The 20594-nt window shown below is 42.3% G+C and overlaps 1 long non-coding RNA gene across 10 annotated transcripts in view; it reads right to left on the reverse strand.

The window, feature by feature from the left end:
• Positions 1-20594, reverse strand: part of LOC106506547 (uncharacterized) — a 760340-nt gene that overhangs the window by 459230 nt on the left and 280516 nt on the right. The window contains exon 8 of one of the 10 annotated variants that reach the window (XR_014830965.1): positions 4637-6988. The exons of the other annotated variants lie outside the window; for them this stretch is intronic. This is a non-coding gene — a long non-coding RNA (uncharacterized LOC106506547). Of the gene's footprint in view, positions 1-4636; positions 6989-20594 lie in introns of those variants that run through there. 10 annotated transcript variants of the gene reach the window in all.

Raw genomic sequence — 20594 nt, forward strand, 5'->3', positions numbered from 1 at the left:
AGGTGTGTGAAACCAGACAACAAATAACCACCCTGGGTCTCAGTCTCCTCATCAGTAAATGAGAAAAAGAGGAGCATCTACAGCAAAATCACCCAACAGCAGCTCTCTTGTCACTCAGGCCAGGTAATTCTCCATTGGGAGAGCCTGCTCAGTGTACTGCAGGGTGCTGAGCAGCATCCCTGGTCTTTACTCATCAGATGCCAGTAACACCTCTCACCCCAGGTATGACGACCAGGAATGTCTCCAGGCACTGCCTTACATCTCCTGGGGTGCAAAAACCACTGCTCGCTGAGAACCAACAATCTACTGACCAAATTGTTGTGAGGATTAAACAGAATCCTGTGTGAGCAGTGATGGCACAGTACTCCATAAAGTTTTGCTAAAGAAATACCTAAAACAAAGGGAAGAAAAACTCGTACAGAGATGACAAAGGCTGAGCAGAGCTGCGATTTTGTGAATTTAACCAGCCATCACCTTCACCCAGGAACTTCCATCTAGTCTCTCCCCTCCTCCCGCCCCAAGAAGCTAGGCCCTGGGTCTCCCGAGTAATGTGGGGAGAAAGGCCCTGCAAATGGGACATGACTGCCTCAATGGATTTAATGGTGCTTTTTAAACGTGGATAATTATGGGGCCTCTTCTAAGCAAGTGCACCAGTGGCAGGAGGCTGTGGGCTCTGGGGCACTGTGGGCCCACATAGCTCAGCTCCGTCGAGCTGATGGTAATGTTATTAAATGTGCTCTCTCCTTTTATTAGGCATCTTAATAACCTCTAAGTTGCACCCAGGAGAGTTGGTGCAGAAAAGGAATTCTGGCCAACCTAATTTGTATTTGAAAATACCCCATAGGCCAACGGAACAAGATTCAGATGAATTTCACAGGCAGCTGAGGGCTACACAAGGCAAGTATTTCCAAATTGTACTCCACTGTTGAATGCAAAATGCCTGCCCCCCTGCCTCCCTCCCTTACCCCCCAGTCTTTGTCCTCCTTTTCTGCCAAGGCCCCTGCACCCCCACGCATGCATATGCAACTCACTTTTCAGCCTCTGGTTAACAGAAAAGACTTAATGTGGGCGCTCCCTTGTCTGTAGTGAAATAATGATAGGAGTGCATACTTATTGACCATTTATTACCCTGAGACGGGCCCCAGTGCACTCCTTAGAACAACCAAAAAGATGAGTGCTCTCGTCCTCCCCATAGTATAGTTGAGGAAACTGCAACTTGAAAAGGTTAGTGTCTTGCCAGAAAGAATTACACAGCTAGATAATCACAGAGCATGGACATAAACCTCATTCCACTTAACTCCCAAACTGCCACTCTTCGCCACTGCCTAACAGGTTTCAATCTTAGGGTGGTGAAAAGGAGTGAGTCCATATATTAGTGCACCAAGTTGGGGTGACTGTATATTCGAAACTTGTATGAAGTTCTGGGAAAAGATACAGCCTCTACCCTCAGAGATTGCATAATGGAAATTATACACAATGCAAAGAACATTTTAACAGAGTCAGGAAAGAGGAGTCACAACTCATATTCATTCAACAAACATTTTGTGTGAAGCTACTCCAGGCAGTGTTCTAATTTGGGGCAGTGGGGGGAAATCACCAGGGCTACAAATAAAGGCAGTGGACTGGAGAAACGTTCTAGGTATAGAATGGACAGTCTGCCAGTCTTCACTAAAAGGCTAAGAAATAGAAAGAAAGCAAAGAGGACTCAGATTTTCCTCATGCAAGAGATGGTGAGGATGAACAAGCCAGTAGCTGAGGCTGAAGGGTGGGATTTGGGGGAGAAGCAGTGAGTTGGTTTTCAGGTAGGTTGAAGTAGAGTTGGCATAAGGCATATTAGTCTCCTGTTGCCACCATAACAAATTGCCATAAATTTAGTGCATTTAACAACACAAGTTTAATTTCTTCCAGTTCTGGAGGTCAGAACTCTACCATGAGTCTGAAGGGAATAAAAGTCAAGGGGTTTGTAGGGCTGGTTCTTTGTGGATAGTTCAGGGGAGAATCTGTTCCTGGCCTCTTGCAGATTCTAGAAGCTCCGGGTGTTCCTTGGCTCCTGGCCACATCGCTCCACTCTCAGCTTCCTTGTCACAGAGTTCTCCTCTGTCCTCTTGTGTCCCTCTTCTAACCACAACTGTAATGACATCATTCCACTGGGATAATCTTGGATAATTTCTCCACCTCAAGATCCTTAACTAAATCACATCTGCAAAGCACTTTTACTATCTAAAGGAAGCTTCACAGGTTCCAGGGATTAAGACATGGACATATTTGGGAAAGTCATTAGTCAGCCTGCCGCAGATATTCAGAAAGACCTGTTCTACATGCACTTAGAAAGGTAAGTCTAGAACTTAAAGGAAATAATATCCATTCATTCAGCCATTCAATTATCATTTACTAAGCAGTTCATACTGTGTCCAGAAGATAATCACACCCACGGAGTTGATGTGGGACTCAGCCCCACAGCTCAGAGCTGATGGGAGTATAGAGAGTGAAAGCAGAGAACTGAGAAAAACATTTTAGGGAAATGCACACATTTCCGGAAGAGACAGGAAAAGGGGAACCAATGTGAACTGGTCCAGGTTAAGACAGTCTGTATTATATGGGTGACTATAGGTGATTCCATTCCATATACTCCATATACATACACACACACATACACACACACTCTGGATTCCATTCCATATACAATGTGCTTTTTCAAAATAGGCCATCTGGTGGCAGGATCAGGGAGAAATTGAGGTAGATTCTTCTTGAGTTCAGCATCTCTGGAAAGCCTGTTCTCCAGGCTACAATTACCACTAGTGACTTGGTTCTGGCCTGTTCCTCCCCTCTCCCTTTCTCAGCCAAGTGCAGCCATGAAGCACTTCACATCCAATCCCTACAGCCTGAGCTCTTGGCTGCCCCAGTAATGGAGGCTGCAAGAATTTAATCCATGGCAGCCTCAGGTGCAGAAAGATGATACTAAATATTTCATTCCTGGGATGATGGGAACTGGAAGCCCCTGGAGAGGATCTGGCTGAATCTTTTAAGTGAGCCCTTCCAGGAATCCATTGGGTAACCGTGCTATTGGCAATAATGACTGCCACTCAGACCTTAGCTTCCCAATGGGAGAGGAAGCAGCATTAATGTGCAACAGTGCTAAAAGGCCAGCTCCAACTCTGGTTCTAAGACATTAATTGGTTTTCTTTTTTTTTTTAATTCTGCTTTCAGAAGTTTCCTGTCACATCTTTGGAGCCAAAGGACATTTGTCATCCATTTTTCCTTTTTTTTTTTTTTTTGTTTGTTTTTCATAAAGAGCCAAATGAGAGTGAAAAGATCTAACAAAGAGAAATCATTTAAGGTACATTTCTTCTCTTCAGGAAGTTACCTGCTTTGGCTTACAGCTTTAACTCCTCTCAGTCTTTAATAGCTAGCTCAAGAAGACGGTAAGTGTTAGAATGGACAAGAGAAAAACATGCATTATCTTAGCGGGAAATTGCATAGATTGTGTTGGTAAGTAAATACCATGTGTTAAGCACTGAAGTATTAAAATGAAAAAAGAGACTATTTTTTCTTTAAAAATTGAGTGTTTTGAAAAACTGGATTAGATTTTTTTCATTACTCTTCACAAAACTGAAAACAGATGGTATGCACTACATAGACTTAAACTCACACACACACACACACACACACACACACAGAAAGTGAAAAAGGTCAGCTACAGTGTAACAGGGAGGTAAGATGACCTGAAATATGACCCCTTTGCCCTTAAGACCTGAATTTAGATCTGGTTTGTGACTCTGAGCTGGAGCTGCAGACCCTGAAGGAGTGAGGGGTGAACTGAAGTCGAAAGATTAGGAGCAGAAAGCAGGGCTACAGGCACTTGGGTGTGCCTGCCTCCCCTCTCCCTGTAACCCTGTCACCCTTCCAGAGAAAGCTCCTTCAGGATGCTCCACTACCCAGCCCAGGCTCTTCTGCCTCCTCTGAACTTCCTTGCTAGTTGGACCATGCCCTGTGTCATGGATCTGGCTTCCTTCAAAGATACCGTGAGTTTCTTAAGAGGCAGTTGGGTGGCAGCCATTGGGAGCATGCGTGAGTCCTTCCCCTTTCTTCCTAGATTAGCCTGAGGTAGGCTTTACATGCAAGCAGAACAAGTGCTTATATCCTCTGCATATGGGTATTCTCTGTGTTTCCCATGGAGTGGTAAGTACTAAAGGAAGTGTGAAAGATGATTTGAGGTAATTGTACACAGATATTCTTTAAAGGCAAAACGTTACATAATAAGCATTTATATATACTAAATAGAAAGCAGTTTCTATTTAGTATCAGTGATATTGCTTTGTGTCCTAGAAATAAACATATTAAGAAACCCTCCAAATATCATAACTCTGAAATGTAAATGTATATTCGTTTTCAAAAATAAATTAATATAAAAAATTAAGCAAAAGTTCACATGAAATTTAGATACGGAAAAAATCGTGAAGACGCTGGGCAAAGACTAAAGTGGTAGCAAACACTGCCTTATGCCATTTAACACAATACTTCTCATATTGTCCTACAATTATTCCTCAGTTGAAATTATCTCAAAACACGATGGTTTGCCTATTATTATCATAGTATTTTTTATCCTAAAAAAAAAAAAGAATAAAGACATAGAAGCTTTCATCACGACGACACTTTATTGCCTCCATAGGCAAGGCAATAAGCTCTGGAGTAAGAACAGACCTCTGTTTAAGTTCTGGCACTGTGATTTTTCTAGCAGAACTTCTAACTGTAAATAATTATGTGCTCAGTGCCTCAGCATAAGTGTTATGAGGAGGAAATTAAATAATGCTTGCAAAGTGCTAGCTTGGTGCCTGGCACAGAGAAAGAGCCTAATATATGGTAGCTCTTATTATTAACAATAATAGTAGCATCAACAATAACAATAAAAATTGACTTTTTAATGTAAATCATGTCTTTTAAACAGCTTTTATCCAATTCTTAGCACTTATCCAACCCATCTACTAGGTGCCAAGTACTGTGCAAGACTCAGGGATTCAGCCGTGGGATGAGAAATGCATGAATTCAGGATAGGCAGGGTCGGGAAACAGACTCTAGAATCAGGTTGCCCGTTTTCAAGTCCATTTGAATCTCAAGTCTAGTTGTGTGGCCTTAGGCAAGTGATCTATCTTTCCATGCCTCAGTTTTCTCATCTGTAAAGTAGGATTAATAATAATAACCACCTTGTAGGTTGTTGTGACGATTAAATGAGTCCAGGAGTATAAAGTATATTGACACTATCAGAAATGTATCTGTACACAGTACAGACAATTTTTTTTAGCGTTTACTGTTGTCATTTGTGATCTCACCAGACTACCACAGGTTCCTTAAACAGACAGCTGATTTCCAAACCTTGCATTTGCCACAAATCATCCCTAAGCACTAATTCAGAAACAAAGATGTAGCCATCTAAGAATGTCTGAGATTCATCTACTGAAAACATTTTATCGCTCAGCTCAATCAATTACTGCATACAGATTGAGATCAAGCCACTTTTATAATGAGAGTAGAAGGTCGCCTATAGCTTGAATTCTCCCAGTCACTAGGAAAATTTCCACCATCATCCTCTATACATAGACACTAGAGCGTGCGCACGCACACACACCCCTTCCTACTGTGTGAAATTTCTTTAGTGAAAGTGGTCTTAAAGTAAGTATTGAACAAAGCAAGTGCGTACATCACACTTGAACCTGAGACCAGTTTGGAGCACACATTGACATGGAGCCTTCCATAGGAATTAGACTAGTTCTCCAAGCACAAATATACTATCTGTGTGGACCTAAGACAAAATATAAAGAGCCTAATTTTTTTTTCATTCAACCTCTTTTTTTCCCCTTATGGAAAATCCAGACAGGTATCTGAATGGTCAGGTTCAACATATAGATAATGAACCTGCATGAACCCAGCCCCAGAAAGTGTCAAACCACCCATTCTTTAGACAAGTGAAAAAAAGCCAAGTCAAGACATTCCAGGCAGAAACTGTGGCTGCTCTCTCTGATAGAAATAACTGCTTCAGCCCAGGCTGTGCCAGTGCAACCCCAGACATAAAGGTGATGAAGGGCTGTTTTCAAAGCCCAAAGTCTTGCCTCAGGACCATTTAGAAAACACTGCTGGCTAGGGAGCCATCATACGCACAAGTCAATGAAATATTACCCCTAATTGAGTGGGCCATTTGAGAATGCAACCAAGAGCATGTCCAAGGAGTCAGCACTCCTCTTTACAACTCCCCAAGCCCCTCCTGGGTTAGTATCCATTTAAAGAAAGAGAAGGAAAAAAAAGATGACTTTCATCACTTAAGTGTAAATGAATCAAAGTGTGGTATGGATAGGGGAGCAATCAGCTTCCCCTGATGATGGATCTGCTAAAGGAAATGAAGGGCTATTCATTCTGGATGTGTTGCTCCTAAAGCACCCTGCTAGGTCATGGATTCCAGACCCCCTCAAATTCCACAGACACAGGAGGATACCCAGGAGTTCAGTCGGGGTGAAGGATACAAGAGAGTTGGTGGCCTTTAAAAATGAGAAAGCTGTGGTTGCATCAGATCTGTTCACCAAGGGCAAGCCAACTTGATCTCCAAGTCATTCTTCAAAATTTTCTTACAAAGACTCTTGGAGAAATTAATTCAAAAGCCGCTTTTGAAAAGCTAGGTATCTCCCAATACCAAAAAGATAAGCTCAAGTCAGCAGTAGCAAACTGGTTTCTTTTCTTCAGCCCCAACAGGGTTTTGTTGTTTTTCTTTGAAGTCGTCGTCAGTATTTTAAAATCAGGATACTTTACATCTCTTGAAGATCATCTGATCCTCTTGTTCCATGTGGAGAGAGTCACCTGAAGCTGAGTAGCAGGGGCCTCTTCACAGTCTGCGTGGTCTCCACATGGCCTCCTTGGCCTCCTTGTCACATCTAAGGGAACTGTGGCCTCCACAGGCACTGACTTTGCAGCTGTTGTTAGTTTTCAGAAGTTGCTCTGGTGCCTGTATAGAGAGAAACCAGCTCTGATCCCCTAGGCTTGACCAAGAATCTATGTTATGGACTGAATGAAAATAAAGTAAAAAATATTTCCAATTAGTTTAACATGAAACTTCACCCAGCAGAAGCCTCATGCTGGATGGGGACAAATTGGGTCACTGAGATTGTCTCTCTTGGAAAGGGTGACACAGCTGTAAGGTAGCTTGAGCCAGCTCCCAGTTTTCTATGAGGCCTGCTGTCTATCCCAGTCTTATAAGTACCAGAATCCAGAAGAGCCTGCCTACTGAGGGTCACTAAACTTTGTAATCAAAGATAATCTAAGCTTGTCTCTTTTTAGCAATATTAAGGACAGAAATATGTGCCTTCTGCATATCTCAAACTCACCAATATGGGGTAATTTTGCTTCATGAGAAAGCACAGCAGAAAGCTAACAAGCAGGACCTCTAGGGTAAAGATGGCTAAATTTGAGTCCCCATTCTAACCTTTACTAAGTGATCTTAGGCAAGTCACTTTACCTCCCTGAGCCGCTGTCCCTTCTTACGCAAAATGAAATTAGTACCCACATCACAGTGTTGTAGTAATTCAAGTATGTATGTAAAACACCTAATAAAGGATTTGCTTCTATAACATATATTACATAAATATTAAGTTAATAAATGAAATCTAGATTATGAAAAATTTCACCCCTAACTTGTTTAAACCTTTCACATTAGCTTTCTTGTTCCTCCCATCAGCTGCCCAAACTTAACTCGTATACCTCTACATGTTGTCCTTGCATCACCAGATCTCCCCTCTCACTGGAATATTGTTCTTTTTCCTCTGCTTTTAACTGACTCAGATCCATATATTAAGGCTTAATTCAAATCCACCTTTCCTACAAAGGTTTCCATGACTGTCCTAAGCATCGCATGAATTCCCATTCTTCTATAATGCAACCTAGGAACTATGGCTATTCCAAAATGCCCAGACCACCGCAATAAAAATGATACCACTGTTCACTAACACAGCAACCTGAATGTGGCAATGAGAAGGAATGATGTCCAGCTTTTCCCCCTCCCATCACTGTCATATCTGGATCTGCAGATAAGACATGGATGCTTCACATTGCTCAAAGGTTTAGAGGCATTTCGCCTCAAAATCTCCGGTAGGAGGTTTTCGATACTAAGAGCTAATGTCTACTCACTATAGTTACTGATCCAGATATGATAAAACTGAAAGATATTAAAATAAAAATTTTAAGTGGGATGGACTCAGAGTTTGGGGTTAGTAGATGCAAACTATTACATTTAAAATAAATAAGCAAGGAAATCCTCCTGTATTGCACAAGGAATTATATCCAATCTCTTGTGATAAAACATGATGGAAGGTAATATGAGAAAAAGAATGCATATATATGTATGACTGGGCCACTTTACTATACTGACATTTTCAGTCAACTATACTTTAATTTAAAAAACTTTTAAAATAAGGCAACAATGAACAATGGGAAAAAATAAGAATTTAAAAAATCTCTGGTGGAGAATAAAGCAATGAAAGTAGAGCCAATAGGACTAAGAGTTGGGATTGTTTGGGGACGGAAAGAACGGAGCAACCAAAGATGCTTCATAAGTTTGGAGATGCAACAACTGAGTGGTAGTTCCTGCTGTGGCAGAGTGGGTCAAGAATCTGACTGCAGTGGCTCAGGTTGCTGCAGAGGCGCAGGTTCAATCCCAACCTAGTGCAGTGGGTTAAAGGATCTGGCATTCCACAGCTGCAGCACAGGTAGCAGCTATGGCTTTGATTCAGTCTCTGGCCTGGGAACTTCCATATGCTGTTGGGTGTGGCCACTAAAAAAAAAAAAAAAAATGAGTGAATGGTGGGCTATTTCCTGAGACAGAAGATCCTGAGGGAGATCTAGGAATTTTCTCAGGAGTGATAGGAAAATCAAGAGTTCTGGCCATGTTCGTTGTCACTGATGTGGTGCAAGTTCGATCCCTAGCTCAGGAATTTCTGCATATCATAGGCATGGCCAAAAAAAAAAAAAAAAAGAGCTCTGGCCTTGTTAAATTAGAGGTGCATATCAGACATCCAAATGGACGAATGAAGACGGCAAGTGTATGAATCTGGCACTCAGGAGAGACAGCAAAGTTAGACTATAAATCTATGAGTCATTCCTCTAGAGATGATATCCAAAGCCATGACCTAGGGAGTAAGGATGGACAGGAAGAAGGAAGAGGCCTGAAGGAAGAGCTCCAGAGGCAGCAAACCAGAGTAAGAAGACGTAGCCAGTGAGGTGGGGGGAACACCAGGAGACTCTTCAGAGCAAAAGTCATGCGGAAAAGGGCTTCAACAAGCAGGAGGGGTCACTTGTGACATCACCGCTGACAAAAGGAGCAAGATGAGGCCTTACTATCAGTCATTCGATTTAACAAGATGGCAGTGAGTATGCTGTTGATGGAACGTTTCAGGGGTAAGGGGAAGATTAAAACACAATAAGAGAGAAAGGAGAGAATGATAGATACAATAGAGTCAAATCTTCTGAGATGTTTAGAATAAAAGGAGCAGGTATGTGTATGGATAACTGTCCATAAAGGGCAAAAGTAGAAGCAGGGAAGACCAATTCAAGGCTATTAAAACTAAGGGACAGAGCAAGCGGACTGTTCAGACGTAAGATGGTTATGCCATTCCACTCACAACCTCAAAGTAAAGCAGTTATGCTGCTAATACTCTGGCATAATGGAGGCGTTGCAGGCATGGGCTTTGCTTTTTTCAGAAGAACATTAAGAGGACTAGAAAAGTAAAGAGGACCTCGGTGTATCTCATCGACCTCCATGGTCAGTCAGCTGCGGTTCTCCAAGTAGAGAAACTGAGGCCAAAGGGACGAAACTGTGTGTCCAAAGAGAGAAAACATTATTTTAGGGGCTCACATCACAGTGAGACAAAAGGCAGTTCAAATTCACACAGCTAAGAAGTTTAACTTTTTTTGGAAAATGCTAGTCTAGTATGTCTGGGGATTTTTTTGTGGTTCACAAAGCACAGCCATGAGCATTTGATTCCCCAACCCTGAAGATAAATCAGGCAATTACTGTTTTATTATGACCATTCTATTTATTTTATTTTATTGTCTTTTTAGGGCCACACCTGTGGCACATGGAGGTTCCCAGCCCAGGGGTCTAATTGGAGCTACAACTGCCAGCTTATGCCACAGCCGCAGCAACACCAGATCTGAGCCGCCTTTGTGACCTATACCACAGCTCATGGCAATGCCGGATCCTTAACCCACTGAGGGAGGCCAGGGATTGAACCTGTATCCTCATGGATACTAGTCAGATTTGTTTCCACTGAGCCACAATGGGAACTCATTATGCCCATTTTAGAGATAAGCAAATGAGGTCGAGAGAGATTAAGAAACATGTTCAAAGCTTTGAAATCTAATAAGCGCCAGGGGCCAGACTCAAGCTCAGGTCCTCAGAACCTTCCATTTAGGTGTCTGATTACTTGGGGGAGCTTAAATCCAGCTTCAGTAGCATTTGATGATTTTATGAAGTGCTTCAGGATTTATGGATGTTATTTTGTTGGTACCTCTCCACCTCATAATCCACCACGGCAGTGTCTGCCTTTTGTCTATGAAACATATAAAAGTACCCAGAGGTTGTTAAGTGGTGGATGCATCCAATAAATACATAAATCATAAAAATACAAAGAGCATATGATGGCTGGTTTCCTTTCTGACAAATCTATTTCCTTCCTGACAAGAGATGCTGCCCTGTGGTTCTTCATGTGGGGAAATAAATGTCATAAGTTATCAGCCATTTAGTATTATGCCTTGTGTGCACCTAAACTCCTGGGGGGGATTTAAATTTCAAATTGAGGCACATCATTTACAAGGGCTGGCCCTGCCCCGGCACATAGGCAGAGGCAGGGGATTCTTTTAAGAGGTTAATTGAGAGCCCTCAAAAGTGTCAGTTCTGTCTCTAAAATATTTTCTCTTACTATCTTGACAGTTTCTAAAACTTCCATCTTTGTGTCATTCTTTGGGTTAAGTTATCAAAGGTCCTTCTTTCATTTATTCCAGAAATATCTATTGAGCTTCAATGTATTAAGTACTATTCCAGGTGCTGAAGATGCAGCTGCAAACAGGACAAAGACCTTACCCTCACGGAGTTTTCATATCCCTCAGGGGTGGAAGGGTAGATGGATGTCAGTCTTGGGAGGCAGGAAATAAATGTGATATCGTTAAAATGCCTCCACTCAACAAATAGCAATTAAAGTGCCTACTATGTGCTGTCAGATTAGGTCCTGAGAGTTTATACAGGAGGTCATTTATAATAATTCAATTTGTCAGATTAGCCAGCCAGTCACTAATATCCTCAAAGAAATCCAGATAGTGCCTAGTCCTCGATAGGTTATGGTCTCTCTGCATCTCCCCTCTCTGTCCCTGAAATTATTTGGTTCAGCTCTATCTTGAGGACAAGTCAGTCCTCACCATACACAGATGGGAGGATTTTAAGCAATGCCAGTGTCCAGTGCTTGGGAATTCCCTCCTCCCAAATTATCCTGGTAACTAAGCTTCCTTCATTTGCTCAAAACACATTCCTGGTGCCTCTATATAAATGTTAGAGATACAAAGATGCATGAGGTAATCTCTGCTCTGAAGACCTCACAGTCTCTGGGAAGAAGAGAAACAAGTGAAAAATAACAAATTGTAGTCCAGATGCTGAAGCTCTATTATTACTCACAGACTACCCCGCTATTTCTTCTAAATAAATTCACCATCTAGAGTTCCATTGGTCTAGGAGCAGTGCTGTCTGACATAATTTTCTGTAATAATGGAAATGTTCTCAATGTACGCTGTCAAATATGGTAGCCGCTTGTCACATATTGAGTTGAAATGTGCCTAGTGCAATCAAGGAGCTGAATTTTCATTTTACTTATTTTAATGAATTTAATTTTGAGTCTAAATAACTACATGCAGCTAGTGGCTACCATATTGAACAGTACAGGTGTAGAGTTAGGGATATTTCCAGGGTGAGCAAGTATGGATATGAACTCTTAGAATCCAGGGTCTGTCTGGATATATGATTCTGATGGCAGACTCACCAAAAATGTTGCCGTTTTCCTGAAAGTTTGCTTGGACTGTTCCACTTGGAGAGTACTTTTTCTCCATGTGGTGATTCACCCAGGCACTTTTACCTTGTAAATCCACAACAACCCTAAGGGCCTGAGAGGCCTCTATGTGTAGACAGTAGATGGGAGAGACTAAGAAGAAAAAGTACACTGACTTCTGGGAAACCCCAGCTAGAAAGGGTTTCTCTCCCATTCCACTGAAGAAAGAGTCACGTAGCCACACCTTGGATGCAAGCAGTGCTGGGAAATGTAGTCCCTTCCTAGGCAACTGCCTCCCAGTGGTTAGTGCACATTATGGAAAGAGAATCACACATTTCTGGTGGACAGCTATCCATCTTTGCAACAACCAGCGTTAGCCCTCTGCTGGGATTCAGAAGTTGAGCTGGAGAAAGCACCTATTACATGGCCCCAGATAAAAGCTACTACTCTTGTCAGTGAAAATAGAAATAGCATTAATCAAAGTGTCATTAAACTCAATTCTCCAAACAGGAAATCAGAGAGTAAATTTGTAGCAAACATCTAAGGACAGAATGCCCTTTCTAGCCAAGGAGAGAATGTCTCCTTGCCTGTGGATGAGAGAAAGCTGCTCTGTTTGCATCGTTTCTTTTCAAACATTCCTTAACTGGCCCTCCAACTATCCTCATCTCTCAGCAAGTTTGCTGCTGGGCCCAGCTGCGACCCGTTCTCCGTCTCCTCTCCACCCTGCATAAGCAGCTTCAAAGTGGGCCAGACCATATGACAGCCTGAGTCCAACTGGAGGGGAGAATTTAGGAGGTGTGAAACAAAAGGTTCCTTTCACCTCCTTGGCCCTGAAATGCTAGAGGTGTGAAACAATAGGTTCCTTTCACCTCCTTGGCCCTGAACATGTCAGAATGGGAGAGAGAATTTGAGTATTTGTGATTTATGGCTTTTATTTTTGTTTTGGCAGATTCAGCTTGCAATTGAGGTTTCCTCAAAGGAGAGACCACACAGAATGCACTACTCTGTTGTCAGGATCATGAATTATGGTTGTATCAATGACACCGTAACAGTGTTATATGAATATCTTTCCACAAATAAATACAATGTAAGACCCATATTTCTTATTGTTCATTAGGAAGGCCTGAATCACTAGAGCAAGAACAATCCTATTCCAGACAATTGTTCCCCTGTAATTCCACTGTTCCTTCATGGTAAGAGAAATTACACTATCAATAGATACCCCTGCAATCATGTTAGCCCTAAAAATTAATATATATTACTTCACGTCAAATTTACATTATGAAAAGTGATCAATGACTCAATTACTATTACTCTGTAGATAACAGAATCTATCTCCTAGGGTTGTTGGGAAATATAAATGGATAATACATAAAAAGCACTTAGCACTGTCTTTAACACATAGCAAGCTCTTACTAAATATTTGCTTTAATTGTTATAATCAGGCTATGGTGGACATCTATTACCCTTTTGGATATTAAAACTCCAGTTTTCTTCTGAGCAACAGTTCCATACTGATACCAACCTATGTGGTTGGCAGTGGAGATCTATCACCATTTCTAATCTCCAAAGGGGAATCCATGCTAACCCTGGTCAAATAGTGATTGACCAGTTTAAGGAAGGGTAGGTGACACAAGCCAGGCCACAAAAGCACTTCCTAGAGATCTGTGGGCACCAGTGGTGATTAAAAAAATGGTCTTAGATTTCTATTATGTGTCCTGGCTGGTAGAACATAAGCTAAGAACAGTCAAGGACCACCCTGTGGAGAGGGTGTGCGTACAAGTAAAGTCAACAGAAAGGAAGGAAATGCTAAGAGATGGAGAGAGAGAACAAGACCCCAGGATGATATTTAGAACTCTAGGCCTGAAGAATCCTTCCCTCAAAAAATTTCCCTTTTTCTTTTTCTCTAGAGCTTATTTGAGTGGGATTCTGTCATATGCAACAGAAAAGGTTAAGACAAGAGCTATTAGGAGAATGTTACAGTCACCAGACCTCTTTTATCAGTGAGAGTATATGAATAACAATTAAAACATTAAAATGTACATTGTTTTAAAGTTTATGCAGGGCTTTTATATGTTACCAAGTGTATCAAGTTATTAACACAAGCTGATACATTCGATAAACCCTAAAAGTCGAGCACAAAAAAAGGTTTATCTCTCATTCATATCACAGTCCACAGGATTTAAAGAGCCCTTTTCCACCTTGTGGCTAAACATTCTAGAACACGTGGTCCTCGTGGCAGGAAATGAGACAGCTGGAGAATCACAGAGAGGCTATAAGGCCCAGTACATCACTTCAGTCGACATGCCATTGGCCAGACTCAGTCAATTCTTCAAATTCTTCAATGGCTGCTAACTTAGCTGCAAGGGAAGCTGAAGATGTAATCTTATAGGTTCACAAAGAAGAAACAATGTAGTGAGTGCAACCTTATCTTTGCCACGTCTCCTTTGATCTGTTTCATCTAGTCCCCCTACCAGACAGGCAGGAGCCCAGGGGTTTGGCCTCAAGTGGAGCTGATGGGTCCCAGAAGTCCATCTGGGATACAAGGTCAGGAGTTGACTATAGAATGTGAAACTGAAGTGAGTGTTCGATGCAGCAACATCCCATGAAACTGAAAATAACTCATCAATATAAAGAAGGCAGAGAGGGTTAGAGAAATCAAGTGCAAGTTCATCGGATGGATCCAGAGAAAGCAGATCCTGATCAGAAGAGACAAAGTAGAGGTTTGAGGGCATAGCCTATAGGAACTCCTCAGCTATGAAAACAGAGCCATAGTATAGAGGGTGAGCAGCCTCCACAGGGCACAGATACTCATAATATCCCTTTGGCATGGGCAAGGAAGACATTCCTCACCTTGTTTCATGGTGAGGCTCTGGCCGGTGAGGGACTTGCCCCAGGTCAGACAGCTGGTAAAAAGTAAAATAAGATTGAACCTAAGCCTGACACTCAATTCATGATGCAGGAGCTGAACTATTAAACTTTTTTACCCTCTCTGCCCTTAGTAAACCCATGTGTCTTGTTGATCAGCAAGAAAGGAGACAACTGATCCAAGATGTTCAACTTTCTACTTAGCCAGGAATGCATTCACAGAGTCTGCGACTACACTCCCTCCTTTATTTTTTTTTCTTTTTAGGACCACACCCACAGCATAAGGAAGCTCCCAGGCTAGGGGTCAAGTTGGAGCTACAACTGCCAGCCTACACCACTGCCACAGCAACACTGGATCCTTAACCCACTGAGCAAGGATAGGGATCAAATCCACATCCTCATGGATACTACTAGTCAGATTTGTTTCCACTGAGCCATGATGGGAACTAACCCCTCTTTCTTTATTTGAAACTGTATGTGAGCCTTTGCTGTCCCTGAGTCCTGGGGGCTGAGGTGGGTTTATTACTCTTGTGTCTTCACTGCCCCTATCCATCCCTCTGTTAGTATATGTTGTCAAATATTGTAATGGCTCATTCACCTGTCTGCACACACATGCCCCCATCTGTGAATTCAATGATGGCAGAAACTATGCCTGTCTAAAACTCACTGATGCCCCCCAAGACCTAGCACAGGGCCTGGCACACAGTAGAGAATCAGTAAATATTTATTGAATGAATGAATGGATGATCAAATAGCACTTCTTATACTTACTAGCATTTCCATCTGTACTAGAATTATTCAGCTCTCTCCCTAGATTTTAATCTCCATGAGGTCAGGTACTCTAAATGCCAGAATCTACATGAGTATAGTCCTTACTGCAAGGTCTCTGGCACAGGGAAAATACTCAGCATATATATGTATGGGACACATAAATGAGAGAAAAACAGCTGTAAGGATTTTTGTAGCAATTTCTATAGCTAGATTTTATACTTAGATCAACCTTTTTGAAAATCAGGCCTAGTCCTATCACCTTACTTCTTAAATTCTTCAATGGCTGCTTAATTTACTTTTAGTGTCCAGACAAAACTCCTTAAGATTACCTTCAGACCCCTGCCTAGAGCACTGTCCAGGACAGGCCAGTGTTTGGGAGTCACAAACCCTTGAGAGTCTGATGAAACCACAGCTCCCTCTCCCCAGGAAAAAGAAATCAGTCATGTATTTGTTTATGAGGATATACTTCTGCATGCAGTTTTACAAGGTTGATGGAGTCTCTGATATCTAATCCTGGGCCCTCTTGGGACCTCTAACCCCAAGTTGGAGGCATTTCAATGGCCCACCTAACCTGCTCTCACAGTAAGGAGAGAGGTCAGCTCTTCCAAGAACCTCTCTGCAGTTCCTCAAATACAAGGAAGACCCCCTCCCCACCTGAGTGCCAGCTCTCTGTTAGTTAGAATCAGAATGATTTTTCAGAGCAATCTCTAGGTCTCCCATGACACTTGTCTGACAACCCCTTAATCTTGGCAAGAGCTGCATTAAACCAACCTGTCATCATCGTCGCCACACACAGTGGCAGCTCAGAGAGAGGTGCACACTCACTCAGAAGCAGACTCTCCAACCAGTTAAGGAGAAATTAGAATTTGGTGGGGGGCGGGGAGCCTGTGGATGCACAACAAAGCACTCAGAAACAGACAGACAGGAGGTACCAAGAGGCTCTGGGCCAAATGCAGGCTGAAGGTCAGCAGCTTCCACCCTAGGGGTTGCCAGGAGTTGTCCAAAGAAATATTTAAACATTCACTGCCCTCAAAACCTAGGTCCACGCCCCGCTAGATTAAAACAAAGAAATGGAAGTGTCAGGGGAAATCTGCTGAGAATGGGATTTATTTTGACAAATTCAAAGAGCCCTGTGGTTACCCTAGTCCTGGAGAAACTGTTTCATCAATTACTTTGTAACATGTGAGATGCTAGATCTTTCCAAAAGAAAAAGTGAAACCATATCCATCTGACACCCCAAAACAATTTGGAAACTTAAAGAAAACAACAGCAACAACAGAAAAGTATGATTGGTCAAATCCCTCTTTTTAGGCTAATCTGTTCATGAAATCCATAGTTTATCAGATAATTATTGTGAGAGTTGTGACCTATCATGCTTGGATCCTTTATTATGTATCAAGCACTTCCAAATTCTTTTTTCAAATATTTTTTGAGAGTCAATTATGATAGATTGATTGCAAACTTGGCCCCAATTCTTCACCCCTCCCACTTTGGGCAAAGTGACCTGACCTTGACTCTGAGCTTTCCTAGGTGACTTGCTTTGGCCAGCGGGATATTAGCCGATGCAAAACAAGCAGAGACTTGTGTATTTCTACCTGCATTCTGGTTCCTCTTCCATTATCATGAGAATATGCTTGGGCTAGCATTCTGAAGGGAAAGAGAGATGTGGAACCCAGTTTCCCCAGGTAACCTAGGAAATAGCCAGCTGACTCTTGGACCCATGAGGAAACCAGACAAGACCAGAAAACCTACCTAACCAGCACCCAACTGCTTCTTAACATGTGAGCAGTGAACTCACACTTGATGGCTTACCACTGCATACCATAAAAATTTTTGAATAGTTGTTACACAGCATTACAGCTGCTACAACAACTACAGGCCAACCACTAATCTAAAACATAGCATATAACAATAAACAAAACAGGTAAGACCCTTCCTGTTGCATTCCAGATGATGTTACCTAATTCAAAATGTATAACAACTTTAGAAAGTAAGCCATATTTCCATCTACCCACATGAGGAGAGTGAGGATTAGAATGATTGCATTACTTGCCCAAGGCATTACAGCCAAGCAAATAGAGCCAGGATTCCATTTCAGGCTGTGTGAGGTGGTGGGTAAGATGAATAATAATCTGAAAGATGAGAAGAAGAAGAATCCATACCACAGGAATTATTGTAAGGATTAAATGAGATCATGCACATCAAAGCACTTAGCAACTGGCTCTGTACATGCGGAAGTCAGGATGGTTTTGCTGTGGATAATACTATTTGTATTGTCATTATTATCATGGCTGTTGTGATGCTGTCTGAACCCAGAACCTGACTGTTTAACCAGTTCTTCGTTACTGGATTGCCTGTGGTCTAGTTTCCTGCACTTTCTACCTGAGTGGTGTACAGACTGCAATGATTGATAATTCTAGTAAATTTCACTCCTTCTTTTCTCAAGGGAAACTTTAATAATCTTTATTCTTCTGAACCCAAACGGGTACAGACCATTTCTGATAGATTCACAACTGAGGAATTATTACACACTTAGGCTAGAAGCAGACATGTCTGCAGAGAAGAATCAGCTCCATAAATTGCAGGGTGCAGTGCAAAATAAAATTACAAAGCCCCCTGCTCAAATATTATTAAGAATTTACATCAGAGTTATGGTTAGAGCAGAGCACTGGACCAAGCACAGGGTCCTTCTAAGTTAACACCTTCTTCATGGGATTATTTTGAAGAATAAATGAGAAGAGCATTTTCAGTCCTTAAAGCAAGGTCTGGCAAAGAGTAAATACTACTCAATAGTAGTGGTGTTATGCTGTCGCTGTTATTACTACATGTTTGTTGAAGTAATGAAGGGAATCCCACTAATGGACCCCTTTAAACTTTCAAAACTCTGGGAAGGCCATTTGCTCACATGAGTTTTGTAAACAGTTCTAAGGAGCAGGCAGAGCAGAGCCTTCTTTGTCCCACAGCTAAAGAAATAGAAGCTCAGAGAGTGATTGGGACTTGCCAGAGGCTACACACTGTGAAGAGTTGAAGTCAGCCTGGAACTTGGGATTCCACAGCCCTGCACTTCTCTCCTCCAAGTCCTCCAGGCTCCAGCTACATATGGCCCTGACAGAATTGCCATGCAGACAGCATCTACTTATTTGGTATAGTTAAGACCCAACTCTCATGCTGAAACTAAGGATTTTCTTTGCATGGACACCCACACCAGGGGCTCCCAATTCATTCTCTGAAGTCACTTACCACCCCGTGACTCATATTATAATGTAACTACGTCTTCTGAGCTAACCATAGGCTACTCAAGAAGGAAGGGATAGGGAGAATTGTCCAGTGGATCATTAGCACACAGGTCCTGGAGAAAGATGTGGGAATTTGAATCCTGGCTCTGAAACTTAATAAAGAAGGCAAGCTCTTAGCATAGATGGGCTCAATATTAACATGAGGATGATATTGACTGAAAGTATTGACATTTGGGGGTAAGAGTTCTTTGCTAGGGGAAGATGACCTGTGTATTACAGAATATTTAGCAGCAACCATAGCCTCAACCCAGTAGCATACCCACCCCTCACCCCCAGCTGTGACAACCAAAAATATTTCCTGACTACCAGTTGTCCCCTTTGGGAGGTAGGGAAAAAAATCATTCCCAGTTGAGAACCACTGACTTAACCTCTCTGAGCTTCAATGCCCTGGACTGTGATCTAGAAATGATAACAGTAAAAATATCTGCTTCTTCGGGTTCTGAAGACTGCTGAGATGATCATGCACTGGTGTGGCATCAATAAATATTACATGTGGTTAGGATTATCGCATCAGTCAAGGAATAGGGATCTTTGCAAGAACTCCATTAGCTTACTGAATTTGGAGTTGAAAATTCAATTCAGCGAATACACACTGAGGGTTCATTTCTACGGTATTTTGTCAGGTACCGGAAATTAAATATGGGAGAAGAATAAGACCCTGCTCTCAAGGAGCTCCCTACCTAGTGAGAAGCTCACAACCCAGCACCACTTCCAATGCTAGCACTGCCACTTCCATGTGTGACATGTCTAGGTGGCTGCACTTGGCTGAGTCTCTCTTACCTCATCTCTAAAATGGATCTAATAATAAAAGCCCCTAAGAGACTTAGCTCTTAACCATTCAGCTACACTCTTTCCCAACAGCACCGGTGTCCCCTGATTGCCTAACTTATTTCCCTTCACCAAACTGCCTATAGCACAGAGTCCATGGCACTCCCCAAAGGAAGAGGCTACTTCCTTCCCATGAACATTTACAATCCTCAAGGAGGTGACTGGGGCCTGTGCCCTGGGGTCCAATGGATTCAGACTTAAGCCTTGTAAAAGTCACTGCATTTCTCTCATCCATCAGTTTATTCACTTGTGCAATGGGGATAACAATGGTGCCTGGTCCATGGGGTTCTTGTGAGGATAAAGTGAGATCACTGGGGTAAAGCACAGCAGAAGGCCCCACCCAGAGGCACTTCATACCCTGTCACCATGACAATGAAGGGGTTGAGAAGGGGGAGGAGGATGCTGACTGAGAAGGGAAGAAGGAAGATGGGGTTCTCCATGGCCTGATCCAATAGCCTTTTGAGAGCTGACCCAGGAGCCTGGAACTCAGTCTGCCTCTCAGACCCTGGGGCATAACCTGCAAACCTTTCAACACCAAAACCTGCTCCCCTCCCCAGCCCTCCCAGGGCCAATTGTAACAGCTTTTTCCCAAGCCCTCACCAAACGATTCGCGTGGATTAAAATATGTATGTGTATATTTATGCGGACAAGGAAGAGGAAAAGCGTACCTTCTAGTCAGAGCCTAAATTTCCTGCCTCCAAAGCCCAGCTGGAGAGCAGGCGTTGTAACAGAAAACAGCCGCACAATTAGCTGGAGTTCTGTA

The sequence above is a fragment of the Sus scrofa genome, chromosome 16, assembly GCF_054392235.1.
Source record: "Sus scrofa isolate SSC_HxYL_T2T_F1_AM1 chromosome 16, Sscrofa_HxYL_maternal_Yorkshire_Landrace_v2.0, whole genome shotgun sequence".
NCBI lineage: Eukaryota > Metazoa > Chordata > Mammalia > Artiodactyla > Suidae > Sus > Sus scrofa.